The following is a 15,960-nucleotide window of genomic DNA, read 5'->3' on the forward strand; positions in this document are numbered from 1 at the left end:
TTAGTGGATGATCCTTATATAACTAGCCCCAACGATGATGACTTCAGGATCTTGCAGTGGTCGTGTGTAGTCTAGTATTTTCACTCATGCCGATTTGATCCAACATCTTCGTTTTGTAGCTTAAACCATGGTTCCTATGAAACCAGGTCCTCAGACTCACTTCCTTCAAGGCACTACGATTTGACTAGGTCCATTATCACAAGACTTGAGATATTTCCAAAGAGTTGTAATGTGGCTTCAAGGACAAGATGGTCTTTTTTGTTGCTGAACGATTTGTTGAACTCACTACGGACAATCTCTTTTGAGCACCCCTTCCCACGACGATGTGTTGACACCCTCCTCAGATCGGGTCCTTCAGTAGGCTGTATCAAATATTGAACTAGCTAGTCTACCTAGTATTATTCTTGATTGCCCACGATTTGGATCTCAGTGAAATTAGATCTCTGAAAATTTGATCTCAACTGCAATACAAGATTAATTTTGGGCCTTAGCCTGCTAATAATTGTAGATCTCAGTTTACAGCTGGCCATTGAAAAGTAATGAGACTTGGGCTACAGATTCAACTTGCAAGGAGCTACTATTTGGCCTTTTGGATCTAAAGAATACAAAATCGTTTCTCGGCATCCACTAGAGGAAGGCTCTCGCCCTACATCAAAATTATTTTTCATTACAGCCTTCCAATGATAAATCATTTAGCCTTGCATAAAACAATTTACGCCACATACTAATAAACTTAGAGTCAACGTGTGTTGTGAGCTTTGTGCGTGGAGATGGTGTTCCCTTACTATGATCTTGAGCCCAATGTGTTGTGATCATCACACAACCTCCACTTCCTTGATGCGACCTGCCTTGATGCAAATATCTCAAGGTTTTGGTCAATCTCGACCTGTATCCACGAATGTTAACATGGCTTTTCAGGACCACTGGTTTCGAATTATTGGCTTACCAATCTGCCTCCTAACCCTTGCATTCATAGTTCGTTGTATTGGTTGTTCCAAAAATGGATCCTAGATGAAACTCTAAGTCTAAAAGACTTCATATAAGAGGTGAAAGGTGCCAAATGGCACACATCCTTTGTAAATAAGAAGAAAATGAAATTCATAGGCTACTCTCAGAAATAGTCTCATTGCAGAGTCATTCTAAATCCAATGCAACTTGAATGGGCAAAAATAGACTTCAGATGCATAAGTTATCTCTTAAGGAAGATGCCCAGTTTCCTTGAAAAGGAGGTAATTTCTTATTAAATGGGACTTAGGAAAAAAACATGTTTTTTAGCATAAAGCCCTTAAATATTCATCGGAGTGCAAGTCCTAATGTGCAATGGAAATATGGCATCAGAGATGTCCCATCGCATTACTTCCAAAGGGCCATGCAAGGTGATAGGCCGATAGTTTTGGGAGCCCGTGGAGTTTGAGCTGCAGAAGTTGCAGAGAGCTCCAAAGCTAAAGGCCTAAAAGAAAGACAGTGCTGGTACACAAAGACACTCAAAGAAATGTAGTAGCTGGTAGTGCTAGATAGATAGCAAAGCTCGAGAGCTCACACTATAACATCCCATATCCGCGGAGCTAACAGAGGCAAAGAGAAGCCACCAGAGGTTGGAGGCAAATTTCCCAAGCATGATTCCTCAGGATTAGGAATGGACAAGAGCCCGAGAGTGTGAAAGGGTGGACAACAAGTGAATGGACTGAGAGCCAGAGAGCGATAGCTGTAGAGAGCTCAATTGAGAGCAAGCTGAAGCTAGAAGCGGGATGCTAAAAGCAGTTGCAGAGCCGAAGAGCTACTGCACAGAGCAGTTGAGGGAGCCTTTGGGGTCACATGAAGTTAAAGTGCAAAGAAAAAGAGCTAGAGCTGAAGAGTCAGAGCCAAGAGTCAGAGCCAAGAGCCAGAGTCAGAGCTAAGAGCCGGAACCAAGAGCCAAGAGCCAGAGTCAGAGCAAAGAGCGAGAATCAAGAGCCAAGAGTGAGAGCCATGAGCTAGAGCTTCAAAAGCCAAGGGACGAGATGGTAAAGTAAGCCCATCATGTTCTGTGTAAATCAATGGAGTTGAGTCAAAGACTTGTAAAAGAACCACTACCATAATCCGAGACCCCCTAGTCAAGTTGACTAGAGCTCAAGGATACATAGCCCAAGAGTGTTGGGTGAACTACAAATTAAATTGTTGTTCTGTGTGTTTTGTTTCTTGCTGCATTAATATTTATTGTATGTATTTACATATCAACATACACAACAGATTCTAAAGCACATAAACAACCAACAATAAATATAAGCATACACCTATAATTTCAAGCATATTATTAATTCTGCATTGGTTAATCATGAAGACTTGGGAATATTTAAGCTTTGGAAGTGGGATAGGTTCTTGTAAGTTAGACAAGAAGACTAAGAGCTCCTTTTTTAGATCAGGTGGTATCAGAGCTTAAGATTGATTAACCACACCTTTAAGAAGGCTATATCAGAATGCTTGATTAACAGAGCAGAGATTTCTTATCTAAAGGGTGTTAGGAAGTCAAGGACTGATTTTCTGATTGATGTATGCTTGTTTGTAAACTGAATGTTGTTTGAGTTTGCAAAGGTGAGGGGAAAAGATATAGATAGCTAAGTCCAGAAGAGGACAGGAGGGAAGAAAGGCTGAAGGCATTCTCCTTATCCCAAAGGACCTCAAGGCAATCATTGAAGCACAAGTGATGTACTTCACCTTTGTTTGAGGCACCTTGGATCAATGATCAAGGAAAAAAAGTTAAAACCACCTTCTATGACTAGTTCAGCAAAAGTTCTATAGAAAGGCAAGGAGGAAGATAATTCTTCCCAAGAAGACCAGCAAATCCAAGAAGTGAAGTGGTCAGAAACTTTGGTTTAGAGGCATTATCAAAGGCAAGTGTAGGGAGGCTGAAAGAAGAGGGTGAGTCACTCTCATTTGTTGTTCAGATCAGTATATCAGTATTTTGTAGACAAAAATTTCTCTCAGTGGGAACGTGTGATCCAAAAATGGATCCTCGATAAACCTCTAAGTCTAAAAGACTTCATATAAGAGGTGAAAGGTGCCAAATGGCACACATCCTTTATAATCAGAGGAAAATGAAAGTCACAGGCTGCTCTCAGAAATAGTCTCATTGTAGAGACCCCTTCATTCTAAATCCAACACAACTTGAATGGGTGAAAATGGACTTCAGATGCAGAAGTTATCACTTAAGGAAGATTCGTTTAACAGGAAATTTAGCAGGACAAGATCAGAGACACAGTCAATCATCAGGTTTAAAGAGATCGCGATGCTCCCTGGCAGGACCCCCTGGGATCTGGACCAAAGGCTAAAGAGTATGATCCGCGAAGCCAATATGGCGTTAACAGATGCGTAGCATTGTGCAAAGTTTGTGGCCTCACTTACTCCACACTTAAGGACAATGTTGTCATAGCAAAAACTTTCTATCCAGGTCGAAGTGTTGCAGATGGCAATGAGGTTGCATGAGACCCTATACAAGACCCTGGATTGCGAGTCCGATAGATCCACGTGCAACTACAAAATCTGTGTCTGGAAATGCAGATTTTGAAACAGGATAGGGCACCTCAGCGAGAGTGGTGTGAGGAAGTATGGTGCATAAAATGTAAAGGTGAGGGCCACGACAAAGATCACTGTCCGGTATTTGCGAACTACTTGGCAAGAGGAGGGCCAATTCCATTAAGACGGGAGGTATAGGCAGGGCCGAGTTTGGCATCTGCATTATGGTGCGTGATTTGCAGGTAGGAGGACAACATACCACAGATAGTTGTCACCTATTGCAGAAGTATACGCAGACGTCCCAGCAGTTATTTTGTAATTTCTGTAGACCAGTAGGCCATGACGAATGCACCTGCCAAAGCTATGAATTGATGATGGATCTGACTCCTGCCTACAGGGTGCAGAGCAAAACACAAACCCTCGACCCAAATGCAGGGATTGCATGAACTGGGTTGAGGGGCGTGGTTGGGGTCGAGGTGGAATGGGACCAGGAAGGGGTCACGGTCAGATAATTTGCTACAATTGTGGAGGGCCACGACATTATGCCTACGATTTTATGAACCCAACTAGGATATCATGTTGGTACTATAGTCAGTTTGATCATGACGCAGAAGATTTCCCTTTGCTGATAGAAAAGATGCGCGAAAAGGGGGTACTCCAACCCCCTCCGACCCAGAATTTACAAATGATGAGGTCTGAACCACGCGAGGAAGACCCAACTCTAAACATGATGCTCAGAAGCACTATGACAATGGGAGATGATAAGGGGAAGCAGCAAGAAGAAAGCGCGTGGGTTCAAAAGGCTCCTACAAAGGAACCCAAGTTTGATTTAGAACGCAGAAAGGAGACATTTATAGAAGCTAAGAAGAGTTTCATGGAGGCCTCCACTTCAGATAGCAAGGATCAACTAGAACGAGGGATGGATCCTTCCATGCTCACTACTTTTTTGTAGAGGTGCATGAAACTATTGCGCGATAGTAAGGTAGTCAAAGGGCTACAGGAATTGATCACTAGGTGTGCAGGGTCAGGAGAACCACGCGTGGTCCGAAAACTGGGAGCATGCATTGCACATAGGAAGGGATTAGGTAATAATGTACTACCTAAGCAAACATGGGAACACATGGGCAGACCCACATTGTAGTGGTCCCCTATTCAGTTACGAATGGCAAACCAACATAATATTTTGCACATGGGAAGATTGCAAGGAGTGACAATCGATATTGAAGGCACGAGCGTGCAAGCAGATATTGAAGTGATAGAGATTTTTTATGACAACAATCCCTATTATGCACTACTAGGAATAAACTGGGCTACCGATATGAATGGACTTATAAATCTAAATAAACGCAAACTAACCTTCGAGAAAACGTCACTATGTGTAGTAGTACCACTGGACCCAGCCGATGGAGAGTGATACACTAAACCAGTGTGCGACGAAGATAGTGATGACGATCTCAACTGTATCTAAAAGATAACTACACAAGGAGAGGATTGGGTAAATCTGACTACAGATGGAAGGATTTCATGGGAGCACGAAATCTCCTACACTTCAAATTCAGACGAAGAGATAAAGTGATGGCAGAATCGACTTCACAAAGTAACAATGCTGAACTGCAACATGATGATCAGATCATTGTGTTGCGTAAAAACAGAGGCAAGGGAACTACTGACATATGACGGATTGTCAGCGGTGGATTAATTTATGAGAAAATTCGAAAATTCAGTACCAGAGCAGCAACAGTTCGATGCGTTGAAGTGGGCATTTCGCATAACACCCGCATGATGGTGGGGTATGCATCAAGGCACTTTTTCAGACTAGCATGGATGAGAAGGATGATGCACTTATGGTTTTGAAAACCCCAAAGACGATGTAGACAAATATGATGGACGAGATGATCCATGCACACACCTCGCAAAATGGACCAAGGACTATGGTGAAGAGACACAGCCTGAATGGTGCACCTATTCTACCATACCATGGATGTCATACCCATGAATCGGTATATAGAGACAGAGCTCTGCCATGGTACGAGCGAATGGGATGTGTTGCGCAAGGGATTCTTGTTAACGTTCACATTTGAAGATCGTTGGTCAGATACTATGGGTGATGCGCTACAAGGAGTGAAAGTCGCTATCTTTAAAATACCTGTTACACTAAAAAATGTCACCATGACTATTTACAGTTAGGATGACTCTATCAACAGTCATACTACCCTCTTAGGCAAGTCTTATGCCTCTGCTCTCCATGTCAAACTCCAAAAAGAGAGAAAGTCTTTATAAATGTATTTATCTCTGGGTACGCAGGTTCTCTCAACCTTACCTGCGGGTACGCACCTAATGTTCACAAAAGCTGCGTCCTTGTAGGCTCTGTATGTAAAGGGGCAGGTGCGTCCCCCTGTAAAGGTCAAAATACACAAGTTTCATCTTTAAAAAGTTACTTGTGGTCATTTCTAGAGCATTCTAGCAGGTTGTTCGACGTGTATTGAGCGCCTCCAGATGGTTCATGTACCCCTACCAAAGAGGAACTTATCCCATCAATAAGGGAGCTATCCCATCCAAAGAGGGGATTATCCCATTGATGGTGGACCTGAATAACTTCCTCTAGATCACTATAAATACAGGCATTGGGCCAGAAGGAGGGGAGGTTGGAAGCTAAACATTTCTAAGGGTAGATGCTGCAGGAATTAGGACTCCATTTAGAAGCTTGTGAGGAGAGATTGCCATCTTTGCTTGTTCTATTTGGAGGTGGGTGAGTTTTGTCAAAGTAAAGGAGAACTCTTGATGGACCCTGGGAGGGACTTGCACAACACCAAGGCTCAGGTTGTAATTGTTCCTTTTGTTTCCTATTAATGCAAATGAGTCCATTCTTCTCAATAACTTGTTATTTATGAGTTGTTTCATGTACTCCTTGGTCTATGTGTTAAATATGTTTTATTCTATGAGATTATCAAGTGCTATTTAATCGTTTGATTGTTAGTGGATGCAGGTTTCAAAGTGAAGGAGGAGCTCATCCGGATCAGCGGAGCTGGACTGCTACAACAGCGTTGGACTACAGGTAGGATCTAAACACTTGATTTCTTATATAGTAAATGCATGTTTAGAGAAGGATTGCTCTTGTTTGTCTTGTTTGTCACTAGAGAGTCTTAGGCTCCTAGGGAGGTTGGTTGTGTCCGCACAATCGACTCTTTCCGCCTGACAAATTGGCGACTCCGCTGGGGACTCCATTGATGTGAAAGTATTTTCCTTTGTATGCAACTTTGCTCTGAGAAAAGTCATTTATTGTCTAGTTTTTGGCTCTGTGACTTTGTTTTTGGGTGGGTTAGCTTAGGGTTAGATTCAATTTAGTTTTTCTTGTTTTTTCCAGTAGGACACACCCTCTGAGTATTGCACAGTGCGTCCCTGTACGCACTATTGCTGTGTGCACAGAGCGGGCTCCCACCTGTCTTAACTGGTTGCCTGCGTCCCCTGCTAAAATTTAAGAAAATTCCATTTTTTGCATTTTTTCTCTTAGATTTTGTTTTTTCTTAGTTTTTACAGCCCAGATCCATTAGTCTCTTGTCAAAGATCTTCACCTGAACTTGTTTCGATAGCATTGAGTGTTTTAGTGGATTTCATAGAAGTTTAAGCCCTAGGGTTTGATTTTTGAGTAGGTCTTGTAGTGACTTTGGCGGTAGAAGTTGTCAAGCCTTAGATCTCTCTGGTTTTGTCAGCCTTCTTAGAAGTCAGACCTGTCATAAAGTCTACCTGTGAGAGCAACTTACCTTTGAGTGGTCTCTTTGGCAAATTTCGAAGTACTTGTTGATTGAGTATTGAATTCCATTTTACAAAAAGAACAAAAAGATTTGAGTTTTGTTTTGACTGGTCTTTTGATTCTGCATTAGCTGGTCCTTGACTTGATTTTGGTCAAGTAAAACAACCTAGAATCATCTTTGTAGGCTTTTGCCTCGTTAGGTTTTCTTAGAATAAATTTCTTTTTAATTTGCTTGTGAGTCAAGTTTTCATAGATTTTATAGCTTTTGAGATTGATTTTCGTTAAAATAGATTTATATGCTTTATTAAATAAGAGAAAATACAAAAACATCTCCTTTGAAAAGTTTTGTTTCAAGTAGCTTTGAAGAGTTTTGAAAGAAAAAGAGTTTTTCGTGCACGTAAGGAGTGGTCATGTTTGTATGCTTGAAAAGATAAAGAGAATTGTTTCTTTGATTGTCTTTACTAGAAAGTTGTTTTCTATAAAATTTGCATTTCTCAACTTTCTTAGTTAGGAATTTCATTGAAAGAGAAAAGTAGCGTAAATCATCTTAGGTGCATCTTTGTAGTGGTTTGAGTCGAGTCTACACACCATTGGTTTCACTTCCGCTACCTTTTGTCTTTAAGAAAAACCATAAAATTAACGCTTAAAGTAAAATCGACGTAGTAACTTTTATTTACTAGGGCTCTGAAACACCAATTTAGATCAGGCTAGTGTCTTGGAGTAGGAGAGTAATTAACTCTCCAAGACAACAAAACCAAACAAGTAGCTTATCTTGTGATAGAATAAATCCAATTGTCTCATTTGTACTCTGGGAAAGCTCCTCTTAAAGGAGAAGCACGAGCTCGTGTCCGAACCAGTGAGGGGATCAATCCCCCCTCATTGGGAACGACACCAGATACGCACGTATTACAAATGGAAAACCTCGGATTAACCATTGTCGAGGAGCCAGGGGTCACTTGTCGGTAAACCTTGGATTATTGTCAAGGAATCGGCAAGGGGATTGAGCTTGATACTCTGCCCTTGCGTGCTGTCGGAGTGTAGACTGTTCCCCCAGGTGCATTTGTTGCGGTTGGTAACCTTAGTGACCATTATCTTTAGGATTCTACCGAGGTGACGGTGGAGGGAAGATCCCACTGTACCTGGAGCAGACGTCGGCTAGACTCACTTGGATTTTCCGGGGGTTCACTTCACTCGAGACGGTTAAAGTGGAGGAACTTGTGCCGGTCTATTCATTAAGCAGGTTGCCGGGGTAACTGTTCCACCCGCCACTTCTGTACTGAATCCGACGATGTTGGGTTTCATCTCCAACTAGCGTTTTTGGTCTGGAAGGCTACTGTTTGTGCTTGGTTTGACGCCCTAGATTCTTTAGGCGTGTGATTCAAATTTGTTTGGTTCTTTAGAGACTTTAGGTGGTTTGATTTGAGATTTTACTTTGTTTTCGTGTGTAGTAGTTAAAAGTTTTTAACTGTGGCGGAATTACCGAGACAGTCCCGTAGACTTCGGGGCCAGTCTCCTGAAGTTGTTTCTGTGGCCGAATTGTTGAGAAGATCCCGTAGACTTAGGGGTTTACCTCCTCGAGACGACCCCAGTAATCTAGAGGGTTTGAAGGTCCTTGTAACTCCTCCTAGTGGCAGTAGAGTAGGTTCACCTGAAGAAGGAGAATCTTCCTTGGTAGTCCATTCAGATTACCAAGGCCTAGAGACAGGTTATAATCCTGAAGCTGTTACAGTTTTTGAGCTTGTTGGTAGTTTTTCGTCTGCTAGTGATACAGGCGAAGAACCTGAAATATCTGAACCTGTTACTCCGACTTCTAGTGTTCCGGATTCACCAAGAGTAGAACGAGTTATCACCGAAAATCTTCCTACTGGTCTGATTGCTATCGAAGAACTTGCTCCAGAGGAAGAAATAGGCGTCTCTAACCTTGAAGATCAACTTACTATTGATCTCAGGGAGCGTGAATCTATCTTTTACAGTCCTCCTAGAAGTACTACTTGGTACCTTTCGTTAACCAATTATTTAGACAACTCAGGGGTAGGTTTTTCTACACCTCGTACTCCCTTTCCACCTGGAGGTATTTATACTCCTGTAAATATGTCTGGTCAGTCGTCCGTGTTTACTCAAGCTCCTGAATCTTTCTTACAGCGCAGTCCTTCTGTTCCCACTGGGTATCAATCACTTTCTGGTACCTTTGCGGGGGCATCTCCTCAACCCATTGATCATGGGTTATTAGCTGGAAACAATGGTAATATACCATTGGGTGTAGGAGACATTTACATGATGTCAGGTTCAGTTCCCATTTCCCAACCTCAAGGTGGCAAATTACCGCCTGGGGGGCAACCTCAGTTAACGCCTGGGGGGCAACCTCAAGGTACACAAATCATGTCTGGGGGGCAACCTCAAGGTCAGTATGTACCTATGGTGCAATACATGCCTCAAGGTCAACCCCAGCCTCAATATGTACCCCAGGGTCAACCTCAGTATCAATATTTACCTCAAGGATGGCAACCTCAAGGGTATCAACCCCAAGGGTATCAACCCCAAGGGTATCAACCTCAAGGGTATCAACCTCAAGGGTATCAACCTCAAGGTCAAGGTCAACCCCAGTATCTGTATTTACCTCAAGGTCAATACTCGGGTCAAGGTTATCAACCACCTCAAGGTCAGTCATATGTTCAAGGTATGGGAACTGCACCTTACAATTATCAATCCTATCCTCAATCCGGTTATGGATCTCAGTATCCTCAACCTGTTACGGGTCAATACCCCGGAATGTTAGTGTGGGATCCATCACAGGGTCAACAGGTGTTGCAGCCAAGTATACAGTTGGTACCTCAAGCTGGACAACCCGTAGTTTCTGGTCCACCCCAGCAACCGCAACCTGTCCAGTCAAATGTTCAAACTTCTGTAACTTCGGTAGTTACTCAGCCGCCAATTGCACCTAGTACTCCATCTCAAACGGCTGCTGCAACTACCGCTACATCTACCACACTTACTTCTGGAGTATCGACGGCTCCGTTTTCTACTGTCTCTGTAACCACTCCTCAGACATCTTTACCGTTGTCTGGATCTACGATTCAAACCACGGTCCAGATGCCTACAGGTCAGCCTGGTATAAGTACGGTTGTCACTACTCAACCTCAATTTGTTCAACAACCGTACCAGGGACAGTACCAACATGGGCAAGCTGTCCAACAGCCGGTTTACCAGTATCAACCGTATCCTGGGTACACTTATCAACAACCTCAACAACCCCAGTACGGTCCGGTTAATCCTGGTTTTCCAGGAGGATATAATATCCCTAATGCGACTCCTGTTCCTAGTTATCCTGGATATCCTCCTCCTGGGACTGGTCTTGTGACCCAGAGTTTTAGAGATCCTAACCGGCAGTTACCGTTTATCGCAACTTTGGATTTACCAGACTTGACGCGCCTAACGAACGATCCAATTCAATATCTTCCGTTCTGGCCGCCAATGCCAAATAAGTTGCCCAGTGATATACCCAAGTTCGAAGGTAAGTCTGGAGAGGATCCGTCCAATCATGTGATGACTTACCACCTCTGGTGTGCTTCAAATTCTATCTCGGATGATTCGATCCGCTTACGTCTTTTCCAGCGTACACTCATTGGTCTCGCGGCCAAGTGGTACATTGAGTTACCACGGGCCTCTTTTTACAATTTCAGCCAGTTAGCTACCTCGTTCTTAACTCACTTTCAGTTGCCGGTCAGATACGATAACGGCACGGAGTTATTAACTTCACTAAAACAATCGACGTCCACGTATATTTCTGATCACATTCATGAGTGGAGACGTCGAAGAAGGCTAGTGAAAGTTTTTATCCCGGACCAAATCTTAGCTGAATGGTTTGTTAAATCATTATTACCGAAGATTACTGAAGATGTAGCTAAGGCCGGAGTAGTTACTGAGGAGCAAGTCATTGCTCAGGCGCAATACCTTGACTTAGTTTATACTCAGTCGGGTACGTTACACGAGAAGATTCCAGATCTTCCAAAATCGAATCAAATCGCTGCTGCTCCTTCGGGATCTCATGCCGCTGATGGTATGATTGGTATCGTGAATACAAAGAGCAAGAAGAAGTCTTCCAAGGCTTCAACTACTCCTATAATCACTTTGCCCGATTCCCCGACAGGAGAGTCTTCTCCTGAACTTTCCGCCGATATTCACGCTGTAGAGTCATCTACGGCCAAATCAAAAAATGGTGGAAAGAAGAAAGGAAAGAAGAAGGCTAAAGCAGACAAGGCTCCAAAGGAGAAAACGGAAAAGTCGGAAACCAATGACGAAAAGCGCAAACCTCGATATCCTTGTCTTATTTGTGAAGAGGATCATTTTACAAGAGATTGCCCTCATCGGGCCGAGGTTGTGAAAATAGTCAAAGGTTCTCCCACTCCTGCTGTGTTAAAAGATCCATTTCCAAAGCAGGAGAGTAAGATGATAGGTTCTTCCTCGACTGCCAGTGAAGAACCCATTTTGATGATGTCTCATGTGAGGATTGCGACTCGATCGCAAGATTATGGTAGTAAGAATCCTGTTGATGGTAAGGAAGCAGAATCTTCTCATTCTATCCCATCAACCTCAGCTCCTGGTTCCGATCCACTACAGATCGAAAAACCTAACCCGGACTTAGTAATCAAACCGCCCGCCAAGGGTGTACTTCGAAGGTCTGCTTTCAATCCACATGCGAGAGCGGCCCAGAATTACAACATTGTTGAGGACTTAGCTGTTTCACCCTCAGCAATGTCGGCTTTAGAAGTGCTGCAATCATGCCCAGCACAACGAAAATTACTTTTGTCGGCTATCGGAGCTGTTGATGTTCAGGACCCGAACCTGATAATCTTCGATCTAGAAAATAGTACACCGCGTCTACCCCATCAAATGGCTTTCCAAATTCCAGTGATAGTAAAAAACAGGCCTATTCATCGGACTGTGATTGATGAGGGAGCTTCTACGTGTATTATGTCGATTCAATGTTGGAGATCGCTTGGTTCTCCTTCGTTGAACCAATCCCCGACCATCCTTAAGGCCTTTGATGGCCGTGGGTTCCGTCCGTTTGGTATTCTACAGGAATTGCCTATAGGGGTAGAAGGTAAAACCGTTAGTCTGGATGTGGAGGTGGTTGATGCCCCTCTAGACTACAACCTTCTTTTGGGTCGAAGTTGGTCATATGCTATGACAGCAGTCGTTTCATCGGTCTTCAGAGTAATAAAGTTTCCATATAACGGTAAGATCATGACCATTGATCAGCTGACATACTTTTCATCCGACCCAGCCTCTTCAGAGAGTATCCAGCATGTCGGTAAGACGACAATCCCTTATAGGGACGTTGGCGTAGGTTTAGTTAAAGATTTCGGTTTACTGGGAACTTTTCCTTTCCCTCCAATCAACGCAGACCCTTCATTTGCATCAATTCATATGATTACATCAGAAAACATTATTTATGATGATCCTTGGATCGTCCCATCTGAATCTGAGATAGACTCATTCGGTGATGCTATGCCTTTGAGTCCATATGAAATTGCTTATGAAGCTGTCATGTCTTTTACCGACTCGCGTTCAACCGAGCTCGACCAAATGAATGTGGTCAGTGAAGAATCACTTTTCACCTCAACCTTAGAACGGATAGCGTTTCCCGAAGTCGTGTCATCTGACGAACAACTTCGCGAAATCCTAAGTGTAGACGATCTACCATGGGAAGATCTCCATCACAGATCTTCGTTTTTACCTAAGGATGATGCTTTTGAAAATGATTTTTCATCTATCTTTACCGCTGAATATGTCAAAGACGCTCAGAATCCAACGAAACATTCTGATTCAGAGTTGAATTTAGGGAATATTTCTCGTACTATTCCCATTGATATTTCAGTGAAGCCCGGAATTGAGGAGAACATTCATATAGGTGCCTCATGTACAGAAGATGAAATCCAAACTTACAAGGCCCTATTCCAAGAATTCCGCGATGTGTTTGCCTGGTCTTACGAGGAAATGCCGGGAATCGACCCTGCCATTGTTGTTCATGAAATAAAGACCTACCCGGATGCTAAACCCGTCCGGCAACGGTTGCGTCAGATTCACCCTCAGAAAGCGGCTGCGATTAAAGCAGAAGTCGAGAAGCTGTTGAAAGCAGGTTTCATTTATCCAATCCCGTTAACGGATTGGGTATCGAATATTGTTCCGGTCAACAAGAAACAAGGAACAATAAGAATCTGTATCGACTATAGGGATATAAATCGAGCTTGTCCAAAAGACAACTATCCTACGCCTTATATCGATCAAATTATTGATGATTGTGCCGGAAGTGAAATGTTTTCCTTCATGGATGGTTTTTCGGGCTATAATCAAATCAATATTCTACCTGCCGACCAACCAAAAACGGCATTCATTTGTCCATGGGGGACATTTGCTTATTGCAAATTACCTTTTGGACTTAAGAATGCCGGGGCCACTTTTCAACGGGCAATGTCTTATGCATTTCATGACATCAAGCACATTGTGCAACCGTACCTCGATGATTTGCCTGCTCATTCTTTACATCGAGCTGATCACCTTGTCCACTTACGAGCAATCTTTATGAGGTGTAGGCATTATCGAATTCGGTTGAATCCCCACAAGTGTGTTTTCTGTATAGAGACGGGTCGATTGCTGGGATTTGTTGTTTCAAAAGCCGGCATTCGCGTCGATCCCTCGAAGGTCGAAGCTATCATCAAATTGCCTCCTCCTTCGAGTTTGCGCCAACTCCAAAGTTTGCAAGGGAAAGCGAACTTTTTACGCCGATTCATTCCAAACTACGCCGAGGTCACTAAAGGTTTTACACGGTTGTTGAAACAGAACGCTCAATTCTTTTGGGATGAGATTGCCCAACAATCTTTTGATGCACTTAAACACGCGTTGACCCATGCACCGTTGTTGCATCCTCCCAACTACAACCAGGACTACTTCTTATACCTCGCAGCTTCGCATTCCACCATTGGAATGGTGTTAGTTCAAGAAGATGAATTCGGAGCGGAACATGTGATATATTATCTTAGTAGGACATTAAACCCCACTGAGCTAAAATATTCGCATGTGGAGAAATTGGCCCTGGCAGCCGTTCAAGCTGTCCAGCGTTTTCGTCACTACATTCTTCTCCGTAAAACTACAGTCATTTCGGATTGCAACCCTATGATTTATATTTTGACAAAACAACTGCTAGGGGGCAAGTACTCTAAATGGATCGTTATCCTGCAAGAGTTCGACTTGGAGTTTGAGAAGTCCAAGTCTAAGAAATCCTTAGTTTTTGCGGAATTGATGTGTGATTTCCCGCGTGCTGACACAGAAACTGTGGCAGAGGAGTCCATTGCGGACGAATCTTTGTTTCTTATCAGTACCTTAGATCCGTGGTACGGGGATATAATCATCTATCTCCAAACCCAAACCTTTCGGCCTGAAGCTTCAAAGTCGGAACGTCGAAAAATTCGGTTTCAATCCCAGCAATACAAAATTATTGGAGATACACTTTATCGCCGGGGGGCAGACTTAGTTTTTCGACGTTGTTTAACTCACGAAGAGGCTGAGAGGGTTTTGAATGATTGTCACTCTGGAGCATGTGGCGGTCATATGTCTGGGTATGCCACAGCTCAGAAGGTGTTGCGCGCTGGCTATTTCTGGCCATCTATGTTTAAAGATTGTATCATTGCAGTCCGGAAGTGCCACAACTGTCAAGTGTTTGATCGCAAGATGCGCGCACCACCTGCTCCTCTCCACCCTATAATTGCCGTTGGTCCATTCGCCAAATTGGGTATCGATTTTATTACTTGTAACCCTCACTCGGCCGGGGGGCATGCGTATATCATCCTCGCGGTTGATTATTTTACTAAATGGGCCGAGGCGATGCCTACATTCGACGCAAGCGGCAAAACAGCTGCAGTTTTCATATTCAATCATATTATAACTAGGTTTGGTGTCCCACAAGCAATCATCACTGACCATGGGAGCCATTTTCGAAACATCATGATGACTGAGCTTACAAGCCAGCTTGGTTTGCGCCACGATAGCTCTACTCCTTATTATCCGCAAGCCAACGGTTTGGTTGAGTCTATCAACAAAGTTCTGGTTATCATGATCCGACGAACCATTGGTATTCATCGGTCGAATTGGCATAACATGTTATTTTCAGCGCTATGGGCATACCGAACCTCAGTGAAAACCTCAACAGGGTTCACTCCTTTCCAGCTAGTTTATGGCTTGGAAGCTGTGTTACCCATTGAATGCGAAATCCCATCACTTCAAATGGCTGTCGAATTACTTCCAGCTACTTCCGAAGAGGAGAAGCGTTTATTATACTTAGCTAAATTAGATGAGACTCGACGTGACGCTGCATTGGCAATCGAGACTCACGCGAACCGAATGAAAGCTCAGTATGATAGAAATGTGACCCCTCGAAGTTTTTCGGAGGGAGACCTAGTGCTATTATATGATCAAGCTAACGATAAGCTAGGTGCTGGAAAATTCGTTCCTATGTGGCATGGACCCTACATTGTAAAGCGAAAGCTAGCAAAAGGGGCTTATGAGCTGGTAGATTTTGATGGGGACTCTTTGGGTAAACCCAGAAATGGACTTTACCTAAAGAGGTATTATGCTTAAATGGTGGGTATGGAGAATTTTTAGTTAGGTTAGGTTTTCTTTCTAGCTAGTATGTTTGTTAGTTTAGTCAGTGTGCTTAGCTT

The sequence above is a fragment of the Pinus tabuliformis genome, chromosome J, assembly GCF_031772625.1.
Source record: "Pinus tabuliformis cultivar Carrire ecotype Pingquan chromosome J, CPIR1, whole genome shotgun sequence".
Lineage (NCBI taxonomy): Eukaryota > Viridiplantae > Streptophyta > Pinopsida > Pinales > Pinaceae > Pinus > Pinus tabuliformis.